This window comes from Rhea americana, unplaced genomic scaffold (assembly GCF_003343005.1).
Source record: "Rhea americana isolate MKP2758 unplaced genomic scaffold, rheAme1 scaffold_141, whole genome shotgun sequence".
NCBI classification, from domain to species: Eukaryota; Metazoa; Chordata; class Aves; order Rheiformes; family Rheidae; genus Rhea; species Rhea americana.
In genome coordinates, this window is record NW_028185495.1 from 1679952 (window position 1) to 1692714 (window position 12763).

Genomic DNA, 12763 nt, shown 5'->3' on the forward strand with positions numbered 1-12763 from the left:
GCTGGTATTATTCACCTGGGAATGACATAATAAGGAGAAGCAGAAGGAGACATTGACTGCTCTTAAGATAAACCAAAAGATGTGTTGATCCAAGAGACAATCATTGACTGAGATGAATATGTCATATTCCTTATATTARCAATTTAAATCAAGAAATTAGTTCTTAATGAGACCCTCTAGAAAAAAGCCTGACTGATATATAACTTAAAATATACAGACATGCATGTAGTATTTAACTGTAAAAATTTCTGTTAAGCCCAGTTATCATTTCTTTCTGCTTGTCCTTCACTTGACCTTAGAATTCCATTATGGAAAATAAATGTCCATCAAAATGCTTTGAATACACTTATAAGTTTAGCTGAAACTTAAACATATCWCCCCCTCTCCCACTTCATTTTAGAAGGGTAAATCATAAAAGCTATGCTTAARTTGTGGTTTAGTTAAAGAATGTAAATCCAAAAACATGAACCAGAAAAGAATTGAAAACGAAATTTCATTAAAATTGATCCTATATACATATTGCAACAGAGTGACTGTTTTGAAGAGTACAATATCTTTTAGTGCCTTTCTTCAGCTTCATGTAAATCATATCAGAAGTTAGAGACAAGCATTCAGAACATAGCTATATATGAATATTTGAGTGCATATATCTGTATATTCACACGGGCAGATAAATGAAAGATTGAGCTTGAAACACATATGACTGTTGTTAGTGAGTGTCTTCATGCATGGAATATTGATGTACAGTGCTATGGGTCTTTGAATTGCACCCGTCTATTTATTTATCCATGGTGATTTTGAGTCGTGACAGAAAGATCCATTTCCTAATGACTACGGTCTCCCTGGATAATTCAGAGCGGCATGGGAACACATGTGGTGCTGAAGTAGTCTGCGGAACTGAAAAGCAGAGGGGAGAATAATCTGAAATAACARTGAGTATGATTTATTCATTTAGGAATAAAAACCACAGTGCCTTCAAACTTCTATTTGTATAGCTACGTAAACAGAGTGAGAAGATATAAGGAAAGGATTAAGTGGTTTATGGACCCGTAGGAAGAAAGGGGACCTTCTGCTGAAAACTCTACACAGGTTTTCATATTACATTTGGAAGTGGTGAGAAGTTTGTAGTAGGTGTTTCTCCAGAAACATCCTGGCACCCTCCAGCCCTTGAGACTGTAATGACGTCCCTCACGACTCCACTGCTGGATCTCAGAGTCTCTCAGGTGAGGTCCAAGGGTGTAAGAAGACTGGAAAGTACAATCTGGGCAGATGAGATTTGTCTCATCTACCTTCAGATCTTTGAAATGCACGTATTCACATCTGAGCTAGTTTTCGAGATTCTTTCTAAACTGACAGAGGACAATTATTTTGATATCAGGTACCTGATACTGGGAAAAGTGTTTCTATACCCAGATAAGGATCTGACACATCATAACTGTAGCAAGTTCAGAAAATTGGAAGTAGAACTTCTGATGTTTCTCTTCCTCTCTCAGCTGAGTTGTTGTATYATCAGGACTAAAACCAAAGATAGGTATAAGAAGCTTTATTCAAACTTGAAATGTAGATTAAACTGCTGCATACTGATTTAAAAAATTCTGAGTAGAGAAGTGTTTCAGCTGTGTCAACAGCTGTAGCATTACCACTGTGCATGAGTCAGCCACTGTGTCTCCTTGTGTTTTACAGGGTCACTCACAGCATCATTACCATTAATGTCCTGAGTGTCTCTGGCCACAGTTACTTCTCTGATTACCTCCCTTGATAGGCCATTCTGTTCTCCAATTACTCTCACTTTTTCTGGCTAATTTGGGGTTGAACAGCATGCATTTTCATTTCTAGTGACTTGTTTCCATAGGAGAATAGCCTTGTGGTTACCATGCAGAGACACAAAGCAATACAACCAATGTACTGCAATTTATGAAGGCATCTCCCTTGCAGCAGAAACAGGATTTCGTCACAGTGATTTACCACTCAAATATTTTCACTGATGTTCAAAAGATATCACGAAAAATTTGAAAAGATAATTTCAAGAGCAGTACGAAGACGCAATGGGATTTTCTCTCGACTATGGAACGCACTGCTTGAGAACATATTATACCTGCATCGCTTAATTGTTCTTATTATTACTTTATAGTGAAATGTAACATCAGGATCACGCTCCACAATCCTATCTGCTATGCAAGTATATCTGTGGTCCATGATGCATAGAGTCCACATAGACAGCTGCAAAAGCTAATAATGTTATTCTTTTCTGCCAAACCAAAAGGGGACTCTTCCCTCTTCCAAAAAAAAAAAAAAGGCCATTTTTTTCTCTGTTTTTGAGAGGACTAAAATATTTTGAAATTTGATTTGATTGTTTCCTTTGATTTAAATTTGCTGTTATGGTCATTAAGCTTTCACAGTACAGCCAGAAGTTAGACAAATGGGGCTAAATCAGAACAGGCCCCAGTTTTCATCCAAACGCCATTTAAAAATGATTTGCTTTTTGAGGTATAAAGCCGTGTATTACTTCTTATAATACTCTCTGCTTCTGTGACTCCTTCAGAATAGTGTTTAAATCATTTCCTGCAGAAATGATTTGGGAAGGGAATCGCCACAGAGGGATATTACCTGTGATATATCTCCCATGGAAACTTTATRAAAGAAGCTAGAGTGTCTAACAGAGTCTCAGAGGATCCCCATAGATCCATAGATGTTCACACATGGCCTGATGGCCTAATGGCGGTGTAACCTGAGCTCCTGCATATCTCCAGTTATTCTCTGTTATTTTGAGGAATGGCCTTCCTTACTGGAAAAAAACAAAATGAGAAAAAAAAAAAAAACCCACCAAACAGCTCTTTTTTTTCATGTTTGAAATCTCTGTGGTACTGGATAGGAGATGGTATGTACTGTACTGCACTTTTTCCCAGCTATGTTTCATTTTGATAATATTAGTGTTYTCTCTGCATATTTTGGAAACTGGTAACTAATAAGAATAGACAAGCTACTGCAAGTAAAGACTGAGGATGAGTTTATACAGTATTGTTAATTAAGAATGAATAGCAAAAATAATTCAAGGTCAGCAGAAGTTCCATTCAGAATAAATTCCTGAAAGATTATAGCTATCAAGTTAAGGAAAAGACAACTGTGCTATGATATGACTTCTGAGTTTCCTCAAAACTACATGTTCTGCATGTTGACTGCTCATATGATCTTCATGCTGCCAATGCAGGACAAAAATTACTTTAAAAAAGTTTTGAAAGATAAATTAATCAGTGAAATCTGTGTGTGYTTTTGGTGACCCAAGTATACACAAATAAACACAAATAAATATCATTATTAATATATAATAATTATTAAATAGTTTACTTACTGTGGACTGTTTGCTTGTTTTTAAAGCATATTGTAAATGTTATCTTTTATCGAGGGGCAAGCAATACGTCTCTGAACTAAAAGTGATTTTTGATTTCCCTAACCAGTTATGGAGAGGTTAGGTATGTTGTACTCATCTAGGCTCTTTCTGCTTTCTGCTCAGTTGAAAAATAAAATTCCTAGGAGTTCTTGACCACAATGTTTATCTTGGGCTGGGATGAATTGCCCTTTGTGGCTATCCGTCTTTCTCCGCTGACTACAAAAATGCCCAGACAACTAGATTAGATCAAACCTCCAACTTACAGATGTCTAGCAGTTAGGAGTGATGAAGGACAGACTTACTGGGACCTGGTGTATATAGGGTGGCATTCCAGTTGCATAAAAGGAATTTGAGTAAAGCTGTAGTCCTACGCAGGCCCTCAAAATGATGCTTGTGTTGGAGTTGATTGATCCATAGATAGATCCAGTATCAGCCCACTGCACTGTACTGAGTTTCTCTTGTCGCAGTGATTAAACATTTTCTTCAATTACTTCATGCTGSTCACGTCAGAGTTTTCATAAATTTCATTTTCTTGTATCTCTGCAATTTCTCATTGCGGAATGAATTCAGTATTTTGATACTTTCCTAGATTATAAAAGAAACAGGATAGAAAAAGCTGAACCCACACCATAACCAGAATTTAACGAAACACTATAATCTTCAGAGACAGCATTTACTTGCTTACTTGAACAGGAAACTCCAAAAGGAACAATTCCAAGAAGCTACGTATGCCGTTGCACTCGCTACTCACAATTTCTTGAYGTAAAATAAAGACAAGAGTGGAAAATCTCATCTTCTCCAGAATTACAGCAGTATAATAATGAAAGGCTTTAACAGGATTAAGACAAGGGTGTCATGAAAATCATAATTTACATGACTTTTGAACTTTTTATTTTTGTAAAACCCTTTAGAATACGCTAAGGTTCCTGTGTAATGTCACTGCTGTCTCATAAACGTGCAGCTCTGGAACAGCAAAAGGTGATGCATACCTCATACATTTCATCTGGGTAAAATTAAGTTTATGATCTTATTTCATAAATAGCTTTGAGCTGAAAACGATACGTAAGCTGGGGCCGTGTGAATGCAAACATTCTGTGTCTGGCAAAACACAGACTTGAAGAAACTATAAAAAGACAATGTGCAGCCTAGATTTAGCGTGGGGGAGCTGAGAGGCTTGCTGCCCCTCTGCATACAACTTTTCTCCATTAGCAACATCTGTGTGGTGCACGCTCTGAGACACGTGTCACGGACTTTCCCTCCGCTGTAACCCATGCTTCCCGGTCCCGCCAGCTCCACATAGCTGTTGCAGCTGCTGAAGCATTTACCCAAGCATCTCATTTATCCGTTCTGAGTATTTTCTCTAAATTGTAGGCTTCAACAAGATTGCAAACAGATCAAGTTTCTAATACAGAACATACCGATTATTATTTTTGCATTAATTAACACTACTAAAACACAGGGCCTTGTTGCGTGAGACAGCGAACAAAGAGCGTACTGAGGGCTGCCGTCAGTCAAAGAATTTACCATCCAAATGCACCTACCCGAGGGCTGACAACTGGATACCCAGCAGCATACACAAAACGGGGATATCCAGAACTAGGATTATCAATGAGAACTTCTGATTCCTTGTTTTATCAATCTGAAAATAGTGTTTCTGGGGTGTTGAGAGGAGATTACTTTTTTTTTCAGATTAAGGCACAGAGCTTCAATATCTCTTTTTAAAAAAATTAATGATGGATCTACATATTGTTAAATATTTGACATTCACTATGAAGCACGCTATTCAATCATCCAAGTCATAGTCCAGATGAAAATATTGTTTTGTTTCTTCCGCATACCCACACAAATGTATACCTTTCACACTTAAGACAAGTCTGTGAGGAAGAAAACTTATATAAATCATGTTGCCTATATATTTGTGAGATTTGCTTCTGTTGGTTGATTTCAGCCAAATTTGTCAGAGAAAACTGTCTCAAAAATACCAGGATCCTATAAATTCTGTGAAAATAGGAATCTAAGTGATAGYGAGATTCAAATTAGGGTCCCTGCTGACTGAAAGACTGCAGCACAAACTCAGCTGTATTATTAAAYGCTAGGGAGCACGCAGAGGAGAAAGACCCCAGACATGAAAAGAGTTTTGATCAGAGCTTGCAGTTTTTTAGCCATGGAGTTAATGCAACTATAAGACATTAAGATGAAGAAAAACGCTCTTCGTAACTTCTGTTAGTCATGTAACTTCTTGGTGGTTTTTCTATTTTATTTTTCATTTTAAGTCTTGGATCATTTTTATTTTAAATTAATGCTGGTAAACTTTCAGCTTTGTTGCTGATTATTATGGCTTGGCCCWTAATCTAAAATGACTACCTTAAATGCTTTGAGTTAATATAACTGTAAAGCTTTGCAGTGGGAAATGCCCAATGTAATGAACATGTGGTGGTAAATGGTCTGATAATCTGAATACAGCTGAGAACAATTTTTGTGTCATGCTGCAGTGCCTTACGCTCAATTAGGAATAGGTAGACCTTAAGTATTCTACAGTCATGAAGAATAGGCAGCCAGCGCTTCAGGGTCTTTTCAGAAACCTTATATTAGCCACTTAGCTGGATAAAAGTCTTAATTTCTTGTGAAAAGAATCATATCGAGGTTGTTGAGACAGAACCTCTAGTTGTAACTGATCATGGAAAAAAATCTCTCCTCTCCTGATCTCAAAGAAATACTGAGCCAAGACTGCACAGAACGAAGGATTTAGTCTTTTGCCTCACAACAGTGACACAATTTAGATATTTTAATGTCAATAGTGGTAGGATTAATTCCACAGCTTTTCAGCAGAACTGGCTTTTTCAAGCTGTAAAATCCTCCTCTTTTTGTGTTCAAGGAGAACCACGTATTTCTGAAAATATTAATTGACCTTCATCTGATCGGAATATCTGGACTAGATGGTCTTCCTGTAAGGGTAAGAAATTCTTCAAAGGTTACCATATTTAGATACAGAATAGGGTAGTAATGCCTTTTATTACAGTTCTTCCTATTTTGAGGTTTCACCTTCTGCTTTTATTGACTCTTGGAAGGCGTTAGTTGCACARGGAATACTTCTGTTAGGAATTCATAGGGGATTTTTACTGTAGGAGTTCTTTCTTTTCAAGAAATTGTATTTATGGAAACTCTGGTGATACTACAAAAATGATGGTTTAAATCTATAAAAGCACACCAAGAAATAAAATGTGCATTCCACTTCACCCCAYACTCCTTACTACAGCACATCGCATATCACCACTCTCCTGGAGTATTTGGGATCCCAGTTCCGCCTCGTTTTGCTATTTGAATTTGATATACGTAGCTTGGTAAATAACATTAGAAAGTCAGAAATCCAGTAAAATGTGGTCTCTGTGAGCTTATTATTTTGCTTTCCGCTTTTTGAGAAGCTGAGAAGGCCATAGGCCGTCGTTGCTGGAAGGCCGAGCGCTCACAGAGTCACTGGATGCAGCCGGGATTGTGCGTGTTTAACACACCCGAAAATCCTGCCCAATGTCGTTACGTGTCCTTTTTGGTGTAACTTTTAGAACTTGTGTTCAGAYGTTAAAGAACTTAGCACGTAATTTGTTATGATGTCCACCCTTGTTTCCTAGAATTGTTCTAAAAAGTGAGAAATACGGATTTCCTATCTTTTCCTGTTTCCTTCTATATAGCTCCTTACCTATCTTAAACTACCTCCCTGCCCACAGAAGGAAAAAAATCACTTTCAGGATCTACTAAGTATCCAGTGACCTCATCCACAACATTACCTGGTTTGTATCGTCTCTGCCAATCCTGGCTGTCATTGCTCTTTGATATTTTCTGGCAGCTCTTTGGCTCTAGTTTAAGGCAGGTCACTCATCGTCACGAGCCTAATTGGTGAGCTGTAGAAAGTGCAGCATTTTCAGCAGATTTTTCAGTCTGCTTTTTAAATGCAAGTATAATGGGCAAACAGTTCACTGCATCTCTAGCTGCTGGCATATGGCATCCAGGAGGACAAGTCAGCCCATCAGATTAACCATGTAATAGACCCAGAAGCAGCTTTAAAACTGTAAAACAAAATTGCTTATGGAGTCTGCCAAAGCACCAGATGCTGCTGTTGGAGGAAACATTTTCCAGTGCTTAGCATCTGGGCTCTGAGGTTGCCAGCAAAAGCTGAAAAAAATTGCTAGCCACTACCTTCTTTATATATGCTTCTTCCAATGTGAGATAATTATTATTTTCATTATTATTATTGCCATTGAAGCTTCTATTCTTTCAGAACACTGGAAGAAGATAAATCCTTTTAGAAATAAAGTAGCATCATATACATAAGAGTTGAAATATGCAAATAAAAATAAATTTTCAATTTAATGGCATTTTAGCACACTTTTAACAGGCAATAGAATAAACATATTTGTGGCAAAATTTCATACTAAAACAGATTTTACATAGAATTTCTTCTTCAGACCAGTCTAGTATTTTATCTCTGACAATGACCAGAAACAGGACCAAAAGTGTGCAAAAATCATGTCACTTAAGATGTAGTTAGAAGTGACAGGAAGATGCCTGATATAGTTCTGAAGTAACTTTATTAAGTACCAACAAGGCTAACTAGCTCCAGGATATGAAAAGAAAAAGTTTGCATTACACTGTCAAATGTGTATGCTACCAACCGTACTGCTTCCAATATCAAGCTTTTACCATGGGAATTTCTTGTCATATAGATATCATTGGGATATCCATATTGTCACAAGCATGAAAGTTTTGTACTCTTTGTAGATTTCTACAATGTGCAATGCTTTAACAAAATACATAAATAGAGCTTCCCTTTTTAAAAATGCGTTCAGTTACCTAATTTTATCTGGAAACACTTAAATATTGGGCCTTAATTGTATCTTGTGGCAATAAATTCTGTAAGTTTATGACATGCTAAGCAAAAATCAGAATATATTTGACTAATATAAGTGAGGCACTGGCTAAGTTTTAGCTGCAACAAGGGCTTACTCTTTGCATTTATCTTTTAAACTACGGAAAAAAATTTTGTGTACGTCTACTGGGTTAAATTCTGTTCTCAGATGCAAGTGTAGCTCAAAAAAAAAAAAAAAAAGACACTCTTCTTTCCCACTATTAAATGTGCTCTTCATGGAATCTGGGGGTTAATATCGATATTGGCATGGTTAACAGCAATATGGGAAAAATAAAATATTTGAAAGAAATTTATTGTATTTGCAAAACAAATCTGAATAACCTGATTTATCTTCTCCCTTATACTTTTTTGAATTCAGATGATCTTCATTGGCTTCAGCTGAATGAAGAATAGAAGCTAACCTATTTATTAGCTTTATGTTATGCCTTTAAAAATATGATGCATTAAGAAATGTCATGATTAATTGGTATCGAGCACACCAGCAGCCTTATGCATCAAAATTCTAGTCCATTACTGTAGCGTTGTAAGGTGTTATGGCAGATGCCATCCAACTGCTCTGCAGCCGCATGATCGATGTTATCATTTTTGATTGATGTCTCTGACACTGGTATTCAAAACAGAGCAAAATCTCATATGCTTTTGAGAGACAATGAATATAAACTTATAACATGTGAGAAATTATTGTGTAGAAAAACTGCAAATCTGCAGTGAAGGTTCTCAGGACTATTAGGATGTCCTTCATGAAAAGAAGGGAGATGTGGAACTTTGGGATGTAAAGATATACCAGAGATACGTAACATTTCTATATTAGGATATTTTTATAAGAAGAAACCCTAGTTTTGTTCCCTTGTACGTAAAAGGGATTTTTTTGCAGAAACATCTTTTCACCTTTCTACATAGACACAAGTCTAATCTCAGGGCAGGTCTAAGAGCAGCTGACCATAACCTAGGGCCTCATCAGTTCAGTTAGTGAGCAGTCTTCCAAGGAATGAATGAAGACAAACACTGAAAGATCATTATGGTCATCCTAGGTTAATATGGAAGCATGCAGATGGCACAATCTTGGGTTCATAAATTAAAAATGCTCAAAGTCTGGGCAGAGTATGAGCTACTCCATGAGCAGAGAGCTTTAGTGGCTGGAGCTCTTAGTCCTTCTGCAGTCATCAAATGACTTGTCATTGTTTTAAACAACCATCTTTTGTTGTCTTGAATCATGTAAGTAGGTTTTGGAGGCAGGAAGAAAGTGGATAAAGGACAGCAGGTACAACATGACTTTGGACAGAAACTCATCTGAACAATTAGTATTCATGTGACATGCATTAAGCAAATGAGGATCTCTGGAAAAATACTGAACTGGAAAAACACTACAGAAGACCATTATTAATTTACAGCATGTGTGTCGTGACTGTTCATTTTCTTCCTTGTTGTTGGCCTTCAAAGGAATATATGAGCACTATTATAAATGTTTATTTCATTTTGTTTGGAGGAGGAATCATGAAGGGTGTTAATTTCCTTGAAGCAAGAGATTCAAGGATAGGAAAGAAACGGTTATAATGAAATAGCGAGGACGGCAAAAAATGGGTACCTTTCGCTCTTAGCAAGAGAGCCACTCAAAATATTTCTGTCAGTATAATACTTCATAAGCTAGTGGCAAAAAACAGAGAGATGCTGCTGCTGTCACTGCAGAAATAGTATGTACTCCAAAGCCTTTGGTAGCCAGTATAAAAAGTCTTCACTGATTTTAGCAAGTTTCCAGTTCAGGCAGTAGGTGCATGTGAAGGAGTCCAAGGGGCAACAATAACTGTGGCAGCAAACGCAGCAGCGGCAGCTACGTTAGCGCTATAGTTTCTCCCCTTCCGAAGAAGAGTCAGCAAAGGCAGAAGGTAACTCCCCTGCTTGTGAACAAAACRTTGCTTTCTGACTACCACAGCCAGATATAGCTGCGAAGCGCCATCCCTTTCTTCCATTAGTTGGAAGCAAATAAAACCCTATTTACAAGAGCACCACAGATTGCCCAGTAAAGGCAACGGTATCAAAGGTTCTTGTTCACGTGGGTGCATTGCAGTGAGATGTATCTGGGAGCAACTTCCACTCATCCTTTACTCTGCAGCTGCTTGCTAAGGTGAATGAAGCTATAGGTAACCTAAGCAGAAACTATTTGTGGAAGCCAAGAGCAACAAAAGAAAACTGGGGCTAAAGGAAGTTTAATAAAAAAGAAAAGAAAGTACTAGGTAGCCATACCTGGTTTGAATCATTTCACATTGCTAATTGTCTTGAATATTTTACAATCTGAGTATTTTTCTGGAGACCTCTGTTCTTTTTGACCCCTTGCTGCATATCAGACTAAAATTGCAAGATTCATTACACAGAAAGCTTGTGAAAAGTGGAACATAACTGCTCTTCTTTATCATCCTCCTCCTGTTCTGTTCTGTTCCTTTGTGTTTGAAATTGATACGAACAAATCCAGCATGAGATGTAAATTAAGATGCAACAAAGCCGCAAAATTGACTTGGAAGTATAACCACATTAGATGAGAACAGTTCTGCTTTGGACTCATCCAAATCTCATCTTTTCTATTGAGCTATTCAAAGCGACAGCTCTGTGGTGCATTTGCGCTGAAGATGAGCTTCTGTRATGTGGTCATGCCTTCCTCGGGCTCCATAGTGAGTTATTGTTTCATTATGATCTGCTGTGGTCAAATACTGAGAAACTGCAATGCAATGCAACTGCAATGAAGCTGCAGTACATTATCATACTGTACTCACCTGAGAAGTTTGCTCCTGGTGTCTTAGGCTTGGTCATTCCTCCCCATACTCAAAAATAGGAAAGACACATTCAGATAGCTCACTGGCAAAACAAAATTTCTGATAAATTACAAATTTATATGTCAAAGAAGTGAGAAGCTAGCAATTGTACTTTTATTGCGTTAGACTTGTCATTATCAATCATCAAGCTGATTCTGCCTGTCTTAATTAACTGAATTTAACATACTTCACAGTAGACTTAATTAATTAAGATCCTTTGTGATAGATAGTATAGACAACAGATGACACTGTAGCATCTCAGCTGCCCATCCTTAAAACCTATTCAGGAAGCATTCTGGAGCTACTAGCAACCATATATTTTGCTGCAGATAAGCTCTGAATAAATAACATGCCCAATGCTTCTAATTCCTTAAAATCAACATAAAAACCTTGCAAGCTATTTCATGCCAGCTTTGACAGGTGGTGATAATGTTTTAGAAGGCACAGGATATATTGTGGCGATAGCAGCAAATGGTGACAGATTTAAGGTGTGCTAGAGAAGGGAGCTGAACAAGCTTGGGTAAGTCCAATTCAAATATTTCATAACACACCAGTTTGTTGAACTGACTTTAGAACCACGTCTTAGATTACTCTAAAATTCYTACAACTTTTAAGGATGGGAAAAGAATATGATGATAGCAGAGAAAATGAACTGTAATCATTCAGGGTTATGGAAGATAGAAGGAATGAGGGATTGCCTGACAGAATGAAGATGTTTCAGTCCATGAGTTCGTTAGCTTTAGTATATCTTTTCCTGCTTTATTTTATAACTTTGTAATTTCCACTAATTACAGGTTCCCTCTCAGTCTGCATTTTCATCCTTACATTGTTAACACACAGATCGAAAGATTTGTATGTGCTTTGTTCTTTCTAGAAACAGTTCCAAAACAAACCATTTCTTTTTTCCTCCACTGATATAGTAAATTGCATGCCTGTGCATCAAATTAGAATATAAACAACTTTTGAAGAAATATATGTTAATGCAAATAAGAAAATGTAACACWGTATTGTTATGCTTCACTTCAACGAAAAAGGAATAATTACCGAATATCAATATTCATGGGGGCAAAGAAAAGAATCTCACAAAGACYGACGTACTGCCAGAGCTGAAGACTAATGGGCTCCTTACCTGCTCCTTTCTGGTTGTGTTTCATGGGTTTTTGCCTATGCAGAACTCTGGCAGAAGGAGAGAGCATGGCTGTCAGAGCAGCATCGAAGACGGGAYGGAATAAGAGCAGAGACTCTCCCACACAGACATACTGGTTTCTGGGACAGATTTAACCAGCTGTGCTTCAGCGAGGAACGCAGTTACGAGACAGATGCCGAATTATATGGAGAATGAGGAGCAAAGATTTCATGTCATCCCTTCTTCTTCCCCAAAATTCCCCAGGAAGAGAGGGCACAGATGTGCAAAATATCATCATTCTTCCACCAGATTTCTTTTTGGTGGCTGCCAGACCCTACACTAAGCTATTTTTTTCTGGCTCAAATTCTCCACAGAGAACAAGTAAGCATGCGGAAAGCATAGGGAAAATGAGCAAAAGATAAATTATCAAGAGACAGAACTAGCGGGTAAATAGAAGGAAGAGAAAGGGATGAAATCTGCCAGAAAGATGGAATAAATGAAGAAGAGAAGATGAAAAGCAAGGG